The sequence below is a fragment of the Chrysochloris asiatica genome, unplaced genomic scaffold, assembly GCF_000296735.1.
Source record: "Chrysochloris asiatica unplaced genomic scaffold, ChrAsi1.0 scaffold00002, whole genome shotgun sequence".
Classification (NCBI taxonomy): domain Eukaryota; kingdom Metazoa; phylum Chordata; class Mammalia; order Afrosoricida; family Chrysochloridae; genus Chrysochloris; species Chrysochloris asiatica.
This window is the reverse complement of record NW_006408520.1, coordinates 31,389,716-31,403,923: the sequence shown is the minus strand read 5'-3', so window position 1 is coordinate 31,403,923 and position 14,208 is coordinate 31,389,716. Positions and strand designations below refer to the sequence as shown.

General features: G+C 37.7%; 1 pseudogene; it reads left to right on the top strand.

Annotated features, from left to right (window-relative positions):
• The first annotated feature begins 2,372 nt into the window (after positions 1-2,372).
• On the top strand, positions 2,373-10,200 carry LOC102830748 (annotated as a pseudogene).
• Positions 10,201-14,208: the final 4,008 nt, after the last annotated feature.

Sequence of the window (14,208 nt, the reverse complement as noted above, 5' to 3'; positions counted from 1 at the left end):
AAACAAGGAAATAGTTGATCTTGCATCCCAGAAGCAGAGGACCCTAGGACCATCAAGGAAGAAGAGCACAAGCGGCATGCGGCATGTGGGAACTTATCCAGAGAAGTAGCAACACCAGAGATGGAGGCAGAGATGGGGACATACAGAGAGAGGGAGCAGCTAAGGACTCTAGACTCATGGAGAGAGAAGGACTGAATGCTGGTGGTCAGGAGGCAGGCTTACACAATGGGCCCTTTGGTTGTCTGAATTACTGTATATTCCTGAGTGTTTTTGTGTACATGGCCCCACCTCACCCTCCCCGCAAATAAAGGAAAAGCAGAGGGAATAGAAGTGAATGCTGTTGAATAAAGATGCATGGAGGAGATTGTAATCATTACAATGGAACGATGGTGTAAAGCTGATGTTCTCCCATGTGAACTGTCACTCAGTTCACAATTATAATAAATAAATAAACAAACAAAAACAAAAGATCATTGACTTTTCCATGAACTTTTTGAATAACTCTTGTATTTTTTATTTACTCTCATATAAGCTTTTAGTCAGTCAGACTGATCTGGTTTAGAATCCTGGATCCAGGATATTTGCTATTTGACCTTAGACAAAGTTTAACCTCTCTGAATCCCAGTTAACTCAGTTGTTGTTGTTGTTGTTAGGTGCTATCAAGTTGGTACTGACTCATAGCGACCCTCTGTACAACAGAACAAAACACTGCCCGATCCTGGACCAAACTCACAATTGTTGCCAAGCTTGAGCCCACTGCCAATCCATCTCGCTGGGGTATTCCTGTTTTTCTCTGACCTTCCACCTTACCAAACATGATATCCTTCTCAGTATGAACAGATAATTATAGTACCCTGCTCAAGGATTGCTAAGATCAAATAACATCATGTACATGAAGTATTTGGTCATGTGCCTGGTTTATAAGGGCTTAATAAGAGTCAACTATAAGGTTAATGCACTAGACTGCAAAACCCGTGTGAACTGCAAGGTCGGCATTTCAAGCTCACAAGCTGCTCCCCGGAAACCCTATACAGGGTTGCTATGGGTCGGAGTCGACTCGACAGCACTTAACAACAACAACATAAACTATTTAAATATCATTCTTGTCATTCAAGACTTCTTCTTGCTATCACGAAGCAAAGAGAGCTATGTTGATGGGCAAACAAAAGAAACCCTCCTGAAATAAATGCTAACTCTGTACTTGGACTCAAGCATTTTGGCTCAGAGCCCTCACCAGCTCTATTTAGTCATAGTTCCCACTGACTTGACTCAGCTTCCTGCCTACGTCAGGACAAAGTCTGCATTTTCTCCTCATCATCCGACTCTTTCTTCTCTTTTACCTTCTCATCTATCTCACACTGCCTGGCTGCAGCCCCAGGCAAGACAGGACAGAGGCATTGGAGCAAGATGTTTAATGATGTCGGCCAGAAAGACAGCTTTTCTTAGAGAGACTTTTTTTGGAAAAGAAATTCCTCCTTTCAAGTACAATAACACTGACTGAAATGACTGGGCTATGCCAGTAACATCAGGGCATCGTTAAAGGAAAAGTATTGACTAAGCAATGTTTATAATTTCAGAGTTGTTTGGAGTTTATGGTATAATTTATGCCATGTGTTCTATCATTAACAGTTTTAAGGCAAACCTTTTTTTTTTTTTTTTTTTTTTTTTAATTCAACTGAGCACAAAACACCCACGTATGATACGGCGTCTCCCATGGTAAAGAAGACACACTCTTTCATTGAACTGGGAGGCTTTCTTTGGAAACCAGTATTTGTTGGTTAGCATTTCCCTTCACCTATCCATTTGTCTGGAGACAAGAAAAAACAATTTGAACAGAATTCAATTTCAGGATCTACTTGCCTAGAATTTGTATAGCAAGTTGTCGTTGCAGGAGAGCCTGCTTTGAAGCCTTACCTTGATTCATGTGTAAGAACCTGGAACATCTTCTGGAACAACCTTTTTACTGAGTGGAGCCTCAGAAATACATTTCAAAAATGTCTTCCGGGACCAGGCAGCCTTGCTTTCTTTGGAGTGAGACGGGGACCACAGCTGTGAGGAGTTGAGCTCTGACTCAAATTCACAGAGTTGCCAGAAGTACATTGTTGAGCTCACCACAACCTAGACACTTGAAAGGGTCCTTCTCTGAGGTTTGAATGTATAAAATATGGTCTATGTAGATTGTGTAAGTCACTAAGGAACAATGAACTAAAGGAACATGTAATGCAGCTTTAAAAAAATCTACCATGGAAACTCTTTGAAAGTAAAACACTACCACCACCACCCCAATCCACACAATCACACATATATGAGGGACATCAAAAAGTTTGTCGAAGCTTTCTCGTGATGCCACGGAGGCTGTCGGCTGCTTCACCATGAAGTTGAACATCTCCTTCCCAGCCACTGGCTGCCAGAAACTCATTGAAGTGGACGATGAACGCAGGCTTTGTAACTTTTTATGAGAAACAACTGGCCACAGAAGTTGCTGCTGACTCGTTGGGTGACGAATGGAAGGGTTATGTTGTCCGCATCAGTGGTGGAAACGACAAGCAGGGTTTTCCCATGAAGCAGGGCGTCTTGACCCATGGCCGTGTCCACCTGCTTCTGAGTAAGGGGCATTCCTGTTATAGACCAAGGAAAACTGGAAAAAGAAAGCACAAATCTGTCTGGGGTTGCATTGTGGATGCCAACTTGAGTGTTCTCAACTTGGTTATTATAAAAAAAAGGAGAGAAAGATATCCCAGGACTGACAGATACCTCTGTGCCTCATCGCCTGGGGCGCAAGACAGCTAGCAGAATCCGTAAACTTTTCAATCTCTCTACATAAAATGATGTCCGCCAGTGTGTTGTGAGAAAGCCACTGAACAAAAAAGGCAAGAAACCCAGGACCAAAGCACCCAAGATTCAGCGTCCTGTTACTCCATGTGTCCTGCAACACAAACGTCAGAATATTGCTCTGAAGAAACAACAGCACTGAGAAAAATAAGGAGGAGCCTGCAGAATATGCCAAGCTTTTGGCCAAGAGGATGAAGGAGGCCAAAGAAAAACGTCAGGAACAGATTGCCAAGAGACAGAGGCTATCCTCACTGAGAGCGTCTACCTGCAAGTCAGAATCCAGTCAAAATAAGAGATTTCTATGTGTGACAAATAAATACGCTCATATTAAAAAAAAAAAAAAAAAAAAGTTTGTGGAAGAATAGAATTTTAAAAAGAGTGAAATTTTACATGACGTTTTTGAAACCCTCTCATGTTTACACATTTGTGTGAGTGCATTACTCTACCCACTCGTCTCCTCCCCCACAAAATAGATCAAACCCCACTAACTCCTGTTCTGGTTTCACTGGAGAAGCATAAGCCTGATGACATCTGTGACATTGGTAACAACATGATTGGACTTACAAGGTGAAGCTGTGATGGAAGGAAGATATTTGTTCCTGATTTTTTCCCTCTTTAGGGCTTCAAATATACAACACAACATAATCTCAGTAATTAACAACCCATACATTTATATGTGCCTTCTCAGGCCTTCTCAGCTTACTGAGGAACTGCAGGTATCAGTAAATTGGGTTTGGGAATTCCATGCACAAAAATTCATATTGGGAGTAGGTGAAGTATGCAAGATAACAGGTATCTAACCACACATCCATCCTTTGAGTCATCTTCAGTGCCTCCCTTCCTTTAGGTACATAACCAGCTGGTCACAAAGTTCTATCTTCCTCCTAAGCATACTTTGAATCAACCCCTGTGGTCCTACTCAGTACCACACCCAGATCTCTTGCTGGGAGTGTTTCAGCCTCCTAGCTCATCTTTCTTTTGACCTCTTCCACTCTATTATTTAAGGAGCTCTGGTAGCGTAGTGGTTACGAATCGGGCTGCAAACCTCAAGGTCTTCAGTTTGAAACTACCAGCTGCTCCATGGGAGAAAGATGAGGCTTACTGCTCCCATAAAGATTTATAGCCTCGGAAACCCTGTTCACTATGGGTCGGAACCAACTCTACGGCACTTAACAACAACAACAATGTCCTCTGATTAGAGGATAGATCTCAAAGGTCATCCAAAAGTCTTTGATGATCTAGGAGTCTGTCTGCATTCTGACACTGGTTAGTGTCTTTCTTAATCTCAACTTCCTCATCAAAAAAGTAGAGATCACAATAGTACTGCTTTCACAGGTTTGTTGTGAGAGTTCAATGAGATAAGGTAAGTAAATCAGGAGAAATGCTAAATGAAGGCTGTTGCAATTTCCCTCAGCATATAGCCTTTGTATTCCAACTACATTAAACTTGCAGCTCCTAGAATATGTCATGTTCCATAGCCTAGTGATTTTGTACCTAAAATGCTTTTAAAATTGACTTAACGATTTATCATTATTTTATCAGGTATTTATTGGACATCTCCTGATGTGGTGCTGTGGGCTAATGCGTCAGACTGCTAAGTCATTTGAACTGCAAGGTCGGTGGATCAAGCTCACCAGCTGCTCCTTGGAAACCCTATACAGGGTCACTATGGGTCGGAATCGACTCGACAGCACTTAACAACAACAACACATCTGCAGCCTCAGCACCATCAATTTATTGAGTGCCAAAGACGTGACAATGAGGAAAATAGGATAGGTACTAGACTTTGTGAAAATTTACATTCTAGAAGGAAGGATTCAGACAATAAAATATTTTTGTAAATAATTCAATATTATAATTCTTTTAATGTTTAATACTAAATCAAACATAGTTTTGTGCTTCAAAACAATAAACCAAGATAATGAGATGGAGGTGGCAGACTGAGCTGTACATTTCTGGACATCAGGGCAGGTTTCTCTAGGACAATAACAATAAGGAGCCTGCTGTTAGATGTTCTGGAGTATGAACAAGTCTCAAGCACTGAAGTCACTGTAAACCAAGAAATAACTGGTTAAATCAGTTGACTGTCAAGTATAGATATGCATTCATGGATTATTTATCAGTATCATTGGCTAATTCATTTTAGTTCCTCTTTTTATCTTTATGTAAAATGCTCATGTTGCTATTCTCTAGATGAATTGTAAAAACTATTCCTAGTAGCATACTTTTTCAGAAATCAGTTGCATTTGGTGTTTTTATTTTTATTATCATCGATTCTTTATGCAGATGTTATAGTTTTCTAAATAGTATGTAGAAAAGAGAAGTTTATCTATTTTAAATATGATACGTTGTTGTTGTTAGTTATTGTAAAGATGACTCTGGCTCATGGCAACCTTATGTGTGTTGTTATGTGCCGTGGAGTCGGTTCCGACTCATAGTGACCCTGTACAGGGTTTCCAAAGCTGTAAATCTTTATGGGAGCAGAAAGCCTCATCTTTCTCCCTAGGAAAAGCAGGTAGTTTCGTACTGCTGACCTTGCGGTTTGCAGCCTGACTCGTAACCACTACACTACTAGAACTCCTAACCTTACATATAACAGAAGAAAATGTTGCCCAGTACTATGCTGCACTAGTGATTGTGGGTAAGTTTAAGTCCATTGTTGTTACTACTGTGTCAATATGTCTCACTTACAGCTTCCTTTGTCTTCACTGACCCTCTATCTTACAAACAACGAAGTCCTTCTTTAACAATTGGTCTTTCCCGATGTGTCCAAATTGAAATCTCATCATCCTTTCTTCTAAGGAGAATTCGCATTGTCTTGCTTCTGAGATTTCTTTGTCCTGTCTTCTAGTAATCTATATTATACATAGTATGCAATATTTTTCATCAACACCACTATTTAAATGCATCCATTCTTCTATCTTCCTTTCTAATTGTTCAGTTTTTGTGTTATATGAAGCAATAGAAAAGGCCATGGCTTTGGTCAGGCACACCTTAGTCATCAAAAGTGGCATATTTTCTTCTTAAAACTCTGACGAGGTCTTTTGTAGCAGATTTGAGCATGCAAGGTGTCATGTGATGCTACTACTATGAGCACTGATTATGGATCCAAATAAAAAGACATCCTTGACAATTTCAATTTCTTATCCATTTATCATGATATTTTCTAGTGAATCAGTTGTGAAGATTTCATTTTCTTCATATTTAGGTATAATCCATACTGAAGGCTGTAGTCTTTGACCTTCACCAGTGAGTGGTTCAGATCAAGCAAGGTTGTGTCATCTGTACATTGCAGGTTGTTAATGAGTCTCCTTTCAATTCTGATGTCACTTTTTTTTTTTAAATAGTCTAGTTTTTGTGTTATGTGTGCATGTGTAAATATGTGTGTAGAAGTGTTCAAAAGGATTCAAGATATTTGTGGAAAACTTCTATTATCTTTTTAAATTTAAATTACATCTGCTTGTTATTATCACCATACACTGGCAATTCTAAACAATGTCAGTGATAAAATACTTTTTCTTTTTTTGTTGTTGTTTTTTAAATTTTTCATTGTGAATTGAATGAAGGTAAACAGACAAGATCATCAGCTTTAGTTTCAGCCAATCATACATTTTGTTTCATCTCAATCATTACAATGTCCTCCTTGCAACAACAGTTGACTTGATTCCTTCCTGTGGCTTCTCTTTTTCACAAATGAACAAAGCAAAAATATTTGATGTACACATACAAAACAAAAAATATATATTAATTTAAATGTTTAAAGGGCACATTTTATAAGCCAGCCTCCTGCCCGTAGGCACACAGTCTTTCTAAGGTCATGGGTCCAGAATCTGCAGCTGCTCTGTTGCTCCATGCCATTGCCTCAGCTACTGTAACGACTGTTGCTACTTTTCTGGGTAGGAGTTAACGCTTTGCTCAATGTTCTTCCTGATGGTCCTAGGCTCGATAGTTTCATTTTGCAGGTTATTTGTTCAGCATATAGATAGAATAAGTAAGGTGAAAAGATACAACCTGCTGTACTTCTTTCACAATATAGATAGGAATTGATTTGCTAAGTACCATTGAGTTGGGTCAAATTCACAGCAATTCTGTATAGGGTTTTTGAGGCTTTCAGTCTTTGTGGGAGCAGAAAGTCTTATGTTTCTCATTTGAAGCAGGTGGTGGACTTGAATAACCGGTCTTGTGGCTCACAGTCCAGTTTTCATCCTATAGAACCACTAGGGCTCTATGGTGGTGGTGGTGATTATATACCGTGGAGTTGGTTCTGACTCATAGCAACCCTGAACAGGGTTTCCATCCATGGCTTTAAATCTTTACAGGAGCAGAAAGCCTCATCTTTCTCCCACAGAACAGCTGGTAGTTTTGAACTGCTGACCTTAAGGTTCACAGCCTGATTCGTAACCACTACACTACCAGAGCTCCTTTATAGATAAGAATAATAGTATAATAATCATATTTATGAACTGTTATCACTTACTGAGTTTCTACTATCAGATTATGTACTAGAAGCTTCAAAATTATTCTTTTTAAAGTAACAAAACAATCCTAGAGGATATACATTATTAGCTCCATTTTGTAAAGTTATGAATAATTTGTGCAACATCATAGGTAGTAAGTGATAGTCAATATTTAAACTCAACTTTGTACCATAAAGGATTATGTTTTAGCTAATATTGAACTCCTGTCAAATGCAGTATTGTTGTTGTTGTTAAGTGCTGTTGAGTTGGTTCTGATTAATAATGAGCCTGTGTAGGCTTTCTGAGGAGTGACTGGTGAGAATGAACTACCAACCTTGCAATTCAAACCAATATTGTAGTCTAGCACATTAACCCACAGCATGACACCAGGATTTCATGCAGTATTAAGTTACTATTAACCGGTTAATATCAAACATCTTAGTAAATATCAGTCCTCAGCATCATTAACTGAGGAGATGCAAATTAAATCACAATAAGATATCATTATAGAATTAGCACTGGACTGTGAACCACAAGGTCAGGAGTTCAAACCTTAGAAACCCTATACAGGGTCATTGAGTTGAAACAGACTCAACAGCACTTAATAACAACAACAATATATAGTCAATATGGAGTCCTGGTGTGGCGCTCATCAGAAACTCTATTCAGGATTGCTATGAGTCAGAACCAGCTCAATATAGCACTTAATAACAATGACATACAGTCACTAGAATAACTCTTATTAAGAAGACTGATAAAACCAGGTATTGGAGAGGATGTGGACTATCTGGAACTGTGATGTATTGTTAGTGGGAACATAAGATGGTGCTACTGCTTTTGAAGACAGTTTGGTAGTTTCTTACAAAGTTAAACAGGTACTGTGTGACCCAAATTGTGCTACTAGCTAAAGTAAGAAAGAGCACATACCAAGACAAAGAGTTATACATTAATATTCATAGCAGCTTAATTCATAAAGCTCAAAGCTTGAAACAATCTAACTGTCTGCCAACAGGTGAATGGATAAATTACGGTGTATTCCTATAACGGAATACTTCAAAAGAATGAACCACTGAACTACAATGATGCATGTAACAACATTGATGAATCTTAAATACATTATCCTGAGACAATAAGGCAGATATAAATGAATGTATACTGTTTGGTCACATTTACACAAAACTCTAGAACACACGAAACTAATGTGTAGGAACAGAAAGCTGACTCAGACAAAGAGAATGTGTGTTTGCAGAGATGGGAAGGAGGAAACATGGAGTTCTATTTGGAATGATAGAAATGTTCTATTATTTGATTTCGGTGATGGATGTATATATTTGTACCATCTTTTTGGTGTACTTTATTGGCTATAAATTATATTTTAATAAAGTTGATTAAAATTACCAAATGGTTAATACCTAACAAAGATTAAATGCAAATAATTAATTACCCAAGTGAGAGTTAAATTAGTTGATCCAATTATAAACGTTTCAATCAAGTTGTAATCATGACATTAAATATGACTTTGCACTATAAGTGGGCATTTGAATGTTGCAATTTAAGCTGAATATAAACCAGTTAATTTAGGACATAATCTATCAGTTCTGAATTTCAAGGTCATTTAATGATTTCCTTCATTGTAGGAATTGTGTTAGGCCTTGGGGAAACAACAAAAACCATTTCTATAAATAAACTGGATAAGAAAAAGACAGTAACAATACAGTGTAATGTGTTTTAATAGCGCTATATGCAAAATGCTATGGGATACAAAGAAAAGGTTGTAAGATTATAACTTGGGTAATTGGGAAACTTGAAAGAGTGGTTCTGGAAGGGATGATGCATCCCACTTGAAGCATGTAAGCTTGAAATGCCTGTGGAGATGCTGATTAAGAGTTTGGATATAAAGATAAGGAGTCCCCTTGTTGCTAAAAAAGTAGATTTATGAGTTCCTATACATGTAGTAGTCAAAGTCATGAAAATAGATAAGTTTGTTAAGGGACAGAGTATAGAATGAGGAAAGAGCTGAGGACAAAACATTTGGGGCTCAGGAAGAGAACAAAAAACACTTAAATGAGTCTGGGAAGTAGAAGACAGTTCAATCAAGATAAAAAGAGTTTCAAGTTGTAAGGAGTAGCCTTGTGTCAGCAGCTGATGAGACATAAGTAGGGATGTTTTGGCAACTCATTAGGTACAAGCAAGGACACTGGTGGTGGGGAGCAGATAGTGGAAACAGTGAATACCAGAAGCTGTGAAAAGCAGATTGAGCAAGAGTCAGAGAAGACCGTGGGGCAGAGACTGAAGCCCAGAGAGATGAATGGCTGACATTTCTGTTGACTTGATTATAAAATCCAGGCATATGTACAGATTTCACCTCTATACTTGAGAACTAAGTTAACAAAACTAATGCCAGTATTAAATGAAAATTCTTAGTTTGGCAACATTACTAGAAATCCACCTCTACAGCTGCCATTTTCTCCCATAATATCATGGCTACCATTATTGAGCATCTCCATGCGCCTGGCACTGGGCTGTGCCTTCTATAGATTGGTTTCTGTGGCTTACCTGCTTCCAGGTACTGTCATTAGAATGAACTCCAGCACTGGTTAATTTCTTGGAAATGAATGAAAGAAAGGCCAAACACCCATTATGATAATTCTGTTCTTAAAAGGTACTTTGATAAAAATTATTTTTATGCAGAAACTCAGCTCTTTTTTGGTGCTGTCCACGCTTTGGCGATATCCCACATGCCATCAGTTCCCAGGGCCAAGCTGACAGCTGCACTGACTTGCCTTTTGCCAGCACTAAATTGCCACAGTGTGTTCCTTCACTCCTGAAGGTGAATGCTGTGGTAACAGCTGCTTCCCCTTTAATGTTGCCATATCCAATAGCAGACAGTGAGCATCAGTTTGGAGAGTAGAATGTGTCATTGCATTTCAGTGTCATTGCATTTCAGATTCAAATAAAAAGAGTAAATGTTCTCCTATAAAGACCCGAATTCCAATATTTATCCTTCCTGGAAGCTCTCTATTTCCAACTTTTAGATGAAAGGACATTGAGTACCACCCTGTATTTGTATACAGGCATTTGTAAGCACTGCTGTACACGTCATCACAATTCTATTTATAATTCATAATTACATACATTACTCAGTGTAATTTATATGTAGAGTTTGTTTACTTTGAAAAAAGGGAGCTAATAATTTTGACTAAATCATGTAGTTTAGAAAAATTTCCAAGAGTCAGTAATCTAGTGTATTTTTAATTTAGTATAATGCTACTTACCTTAATTTGCATTTATCTTTTCAATACAGCCAGTTAAATTTTTTTTAAAAGCTTTTATCTAGAATTGTATTCTTTGATGCAAAGACTTAATAATACCATGAAAGTTAAAAAACAAACAAACCAACAATTAAACAAAAACACTGGCCTCAACAACAGCCCAGTAAACATTTGAACCATAGGATGAAGTCATATTCTATTTAAATTCTGTACAGGGCAGATTAGGAGATAGGTCTGCTCTATCTAATTTGTATATAGAGCCATCACTAAGCAAAAAAATTAAATTATTTTAAGGTTAGGCATGTAGCAATAATTAATGCTGGTTGATAAAATAATTCCTAGAATGATTTTTTTTTGTATTGAAAAATTATATATTTAGAATTAGTCAGGCTGGACTGAGTTTAGATGATCCCAATTTTTTTTTCCAACATTCAAAGCATCATAGTTAGGAACCAGTTGAACATATGCCTTCTTTTCTCCATTAGGTCTAATCAAGATGTTGACCTTGGCTACATGAATATCCTAGAGTTTCTTCCTAACCTGTTTGATCTGGTGCTTGTTGGCCTTGACATCCACAATGAACACAAGTGTATTGTTATCTTCATCCTCTTCATGGCTGACTCAGTAGTCACAGGGAACTTAAGGATGGAATAGTGGTCAAGCTTGTTTCTCCTGGGGATGCTCTTTGGTGGATATTTGCGCTGACACTCAGAGCCTCAGTGACTTGGGCCATCAGAAGGAGGGTGATAGACGACCTTTTTTGTGCGTGGGCAGAATACGCCTTTCAGCACTGCCTTCTTGGCCTTCAACACCTTTGTTTTTGCTTCAGTTTTGAGAGGGACAAGGGCTTCCCTTTTCACTTTCAGCATCATCTTCATAAAAACATCCTAGAAGCAATTTTATAAACTAAAGTTCTGATAGGATAAAGGCATTTATTTTATAATAAAGTATGAACATTGATAATGCTAGTTTTATTTCCTTACTGTAAACAAATCTCTAGGATAATAGAGACAAAGGAAACATATGGGTAAATCAGAAGTCAATTCACAGTAACTCCAAGAAATAAAACTTGATATTTTGCATTTTCAAGGAATTTTCAGAAAATAATTCTGACTTCCAGAATGTCAAAGGTCTGAAGTAATAGATATACAGAACTAAGATACACAGATATACAATACAATAGATATACAGAACTAAGAAGCCCATAAAAATGCATCTGGTTCAAAGTAAAGAGGAGTTGTTTTTTTGGTGAGGAGGGGGACTAAGGGGGAAAACCTGATTTATATATATATGTGGGTGTGGGTGTGTTGTTGTTGTTGTTGTTGTTACTAAGTGCCATCAAGTTGATTCTGACCCATAGTGACCCTGTATAGTGTTTCCAAGGAGCAGCAGGTAAGATTGAACCACCGACCTTGCAGTTCAAATGTCTTTGCAGTCTGACGCATTAGCCCACAGCACCACACCAGGACTCTCTCTACATATATATGTATACATTCTAGCAAAATTCTACTGCTTTTTGCTAGGTCTGGATCCTGAATCTAACTTATCATTATCAAACCTATGTATGGTTCTTGGGCTTGAGCCTGTGGTCTTTTGTATTGTCTGCAGATCTTGGGAGGTATTAGCCTCTGCATCCTGTGACTGAGCAGCCTGCCATCTTACCTGCTGAACTTGAGTTTGTCAGCCCCTGTAGCTGTGCGACTCAGGAGAAGCCTCCAGCCAGATATCTGACCCCATGGGCTTGGAACTTATGAGTCATTTCCTTGAGATAAATCTCCCTGCATATACACATATATGTAAGCTCCACTGGTTTTGCTTTTCTGGAGAACCCAACCTAAGACACCCTCTATCCCAAGAAACAGAATTTCTACCATGGTCCAATCAAACTTTCCTGAGTGAAATGGACATGGTCAATACCTACTACACTCTGGGCACTGTTAGATGCACTGTCTAATCTAATTCACACAAATCAACCTTGTGAAGTATCATAACCTCTAGTTTACAAGTGAGGATTCTCAGTCTCAGAGACACTGATCAACTTGCCCAAGGTCACACAGTTAGTTAAATTAGTGGCAGGGCTTCAGTTTGAGTAAGTTCAACTCCTTTCTAAATATCATATAAACTCTAAGAAGAAACCTTCTTGATTTGATTTGATAGATATTTCTAATAACATATTTAAGCCACTGTTTTAAAAAGTAGAGATATGATAAATGAGGTTGATCATGTCTCACATCCTCTGACCCTACTTTGCTTCTTGCAATAATGCATCAAAGAGACTCAGAAAGAACATGCAGGCAATTCCTAGACATTGAATCTGAATCTATTCACTCCCCATTCCTCCAGGGGCCAAGTGGGCTCACTTCAATTTCTGTGACTACAGGCAAGAACAAAAGGTCCAGACAGAGACCATGGCTGTAATGACAATACACACTAATGGGTACCCCTGAATATACATATCTTCTCCCTATTGGTTCATTGATACTAAGGAAGATGTCTTAAAGTGACAAATAAAGAGTAAAAATAAGTTACTATTAAAAATGTACCAGTACAATAAAACATAAAAAAATATAGTAACATTAGTATTAGCCTAGACAGAATTCTAGACATGTAGTCACTAGAATGACTCCAATTAAGAGGACTGATAAAAACCAAGTGTTGGAAAGGATGCAGACTATCTGAAACTCTCATGCATTGTTAGTGGGAATGCAAGATGGTGCTACTAATTTTGAAAACAGTTTGGAAGATTTCCAGGAGAAAGAGGGATTGAATGTGCCCTTATAAAGACATGTTGAAGTTCTAATCCCTTATATTTGTGAATGTGACCATTATTGGAAAAATGGCTTTTGAAGCTACTATTAGTTAGAGTGAGTCCTAATTTTTGAGTGCTTTTCTTATAAAAGAAGAGAACAGACTCAGAGAGACACAAAGGGGAAGACAGCCATGTGAAGGTGCATCAACAAAACAAGGAATCCATGGATTCCTAAAAGGAAGACAGGATGGCCAGAGTTTATCTCTTATACTTTATACATATTATCAGGATGGACCAGTCCCTGGAGAAGGACATCATGCTTGGTAAAGTGGAGTGTCATAGAAAAAGAGGAAGACCCCCAACGAGATGGATTAGCACAGTGGCAGCAGCAAATTAAGAACACTCTAAAAAAAAAAAAATCATAGAGCAAAGTAAAAGCAAACATTATTAAGCATTATTAATATATATGAAGCCACATTTATATCTTTTAATGCTGAAATTATGACAACTTTAAATATGATAAAATGAGTAACAAAATAAACCAAAAGAATGTAGAAGACATGATTAAAAAAAAGATAAAAGATTAAAATAATGAAACATAGAAACTAACCTCCCAAAATAAGCAAAATAAAATTAAGAGCTGAAAAGACTTAACAAACCTAGTTAAGAAAAAAAGCAAAAATACATGAAATTAGCAATGAGAAAGATACCATATATACTGGATAGATGAAAAGAACTATTAAAGAATATTCTGTGTGATCATATGATAATCAATTTGAAAACCTGGAAGAAATTTATAATTTCCTATAAAAATATAAAGTACCAACATTGATCCAAGAAGCGATTAACAACAACAACAAAAACAAAACAAATAAAACAAAACCAACAACCCTGATCG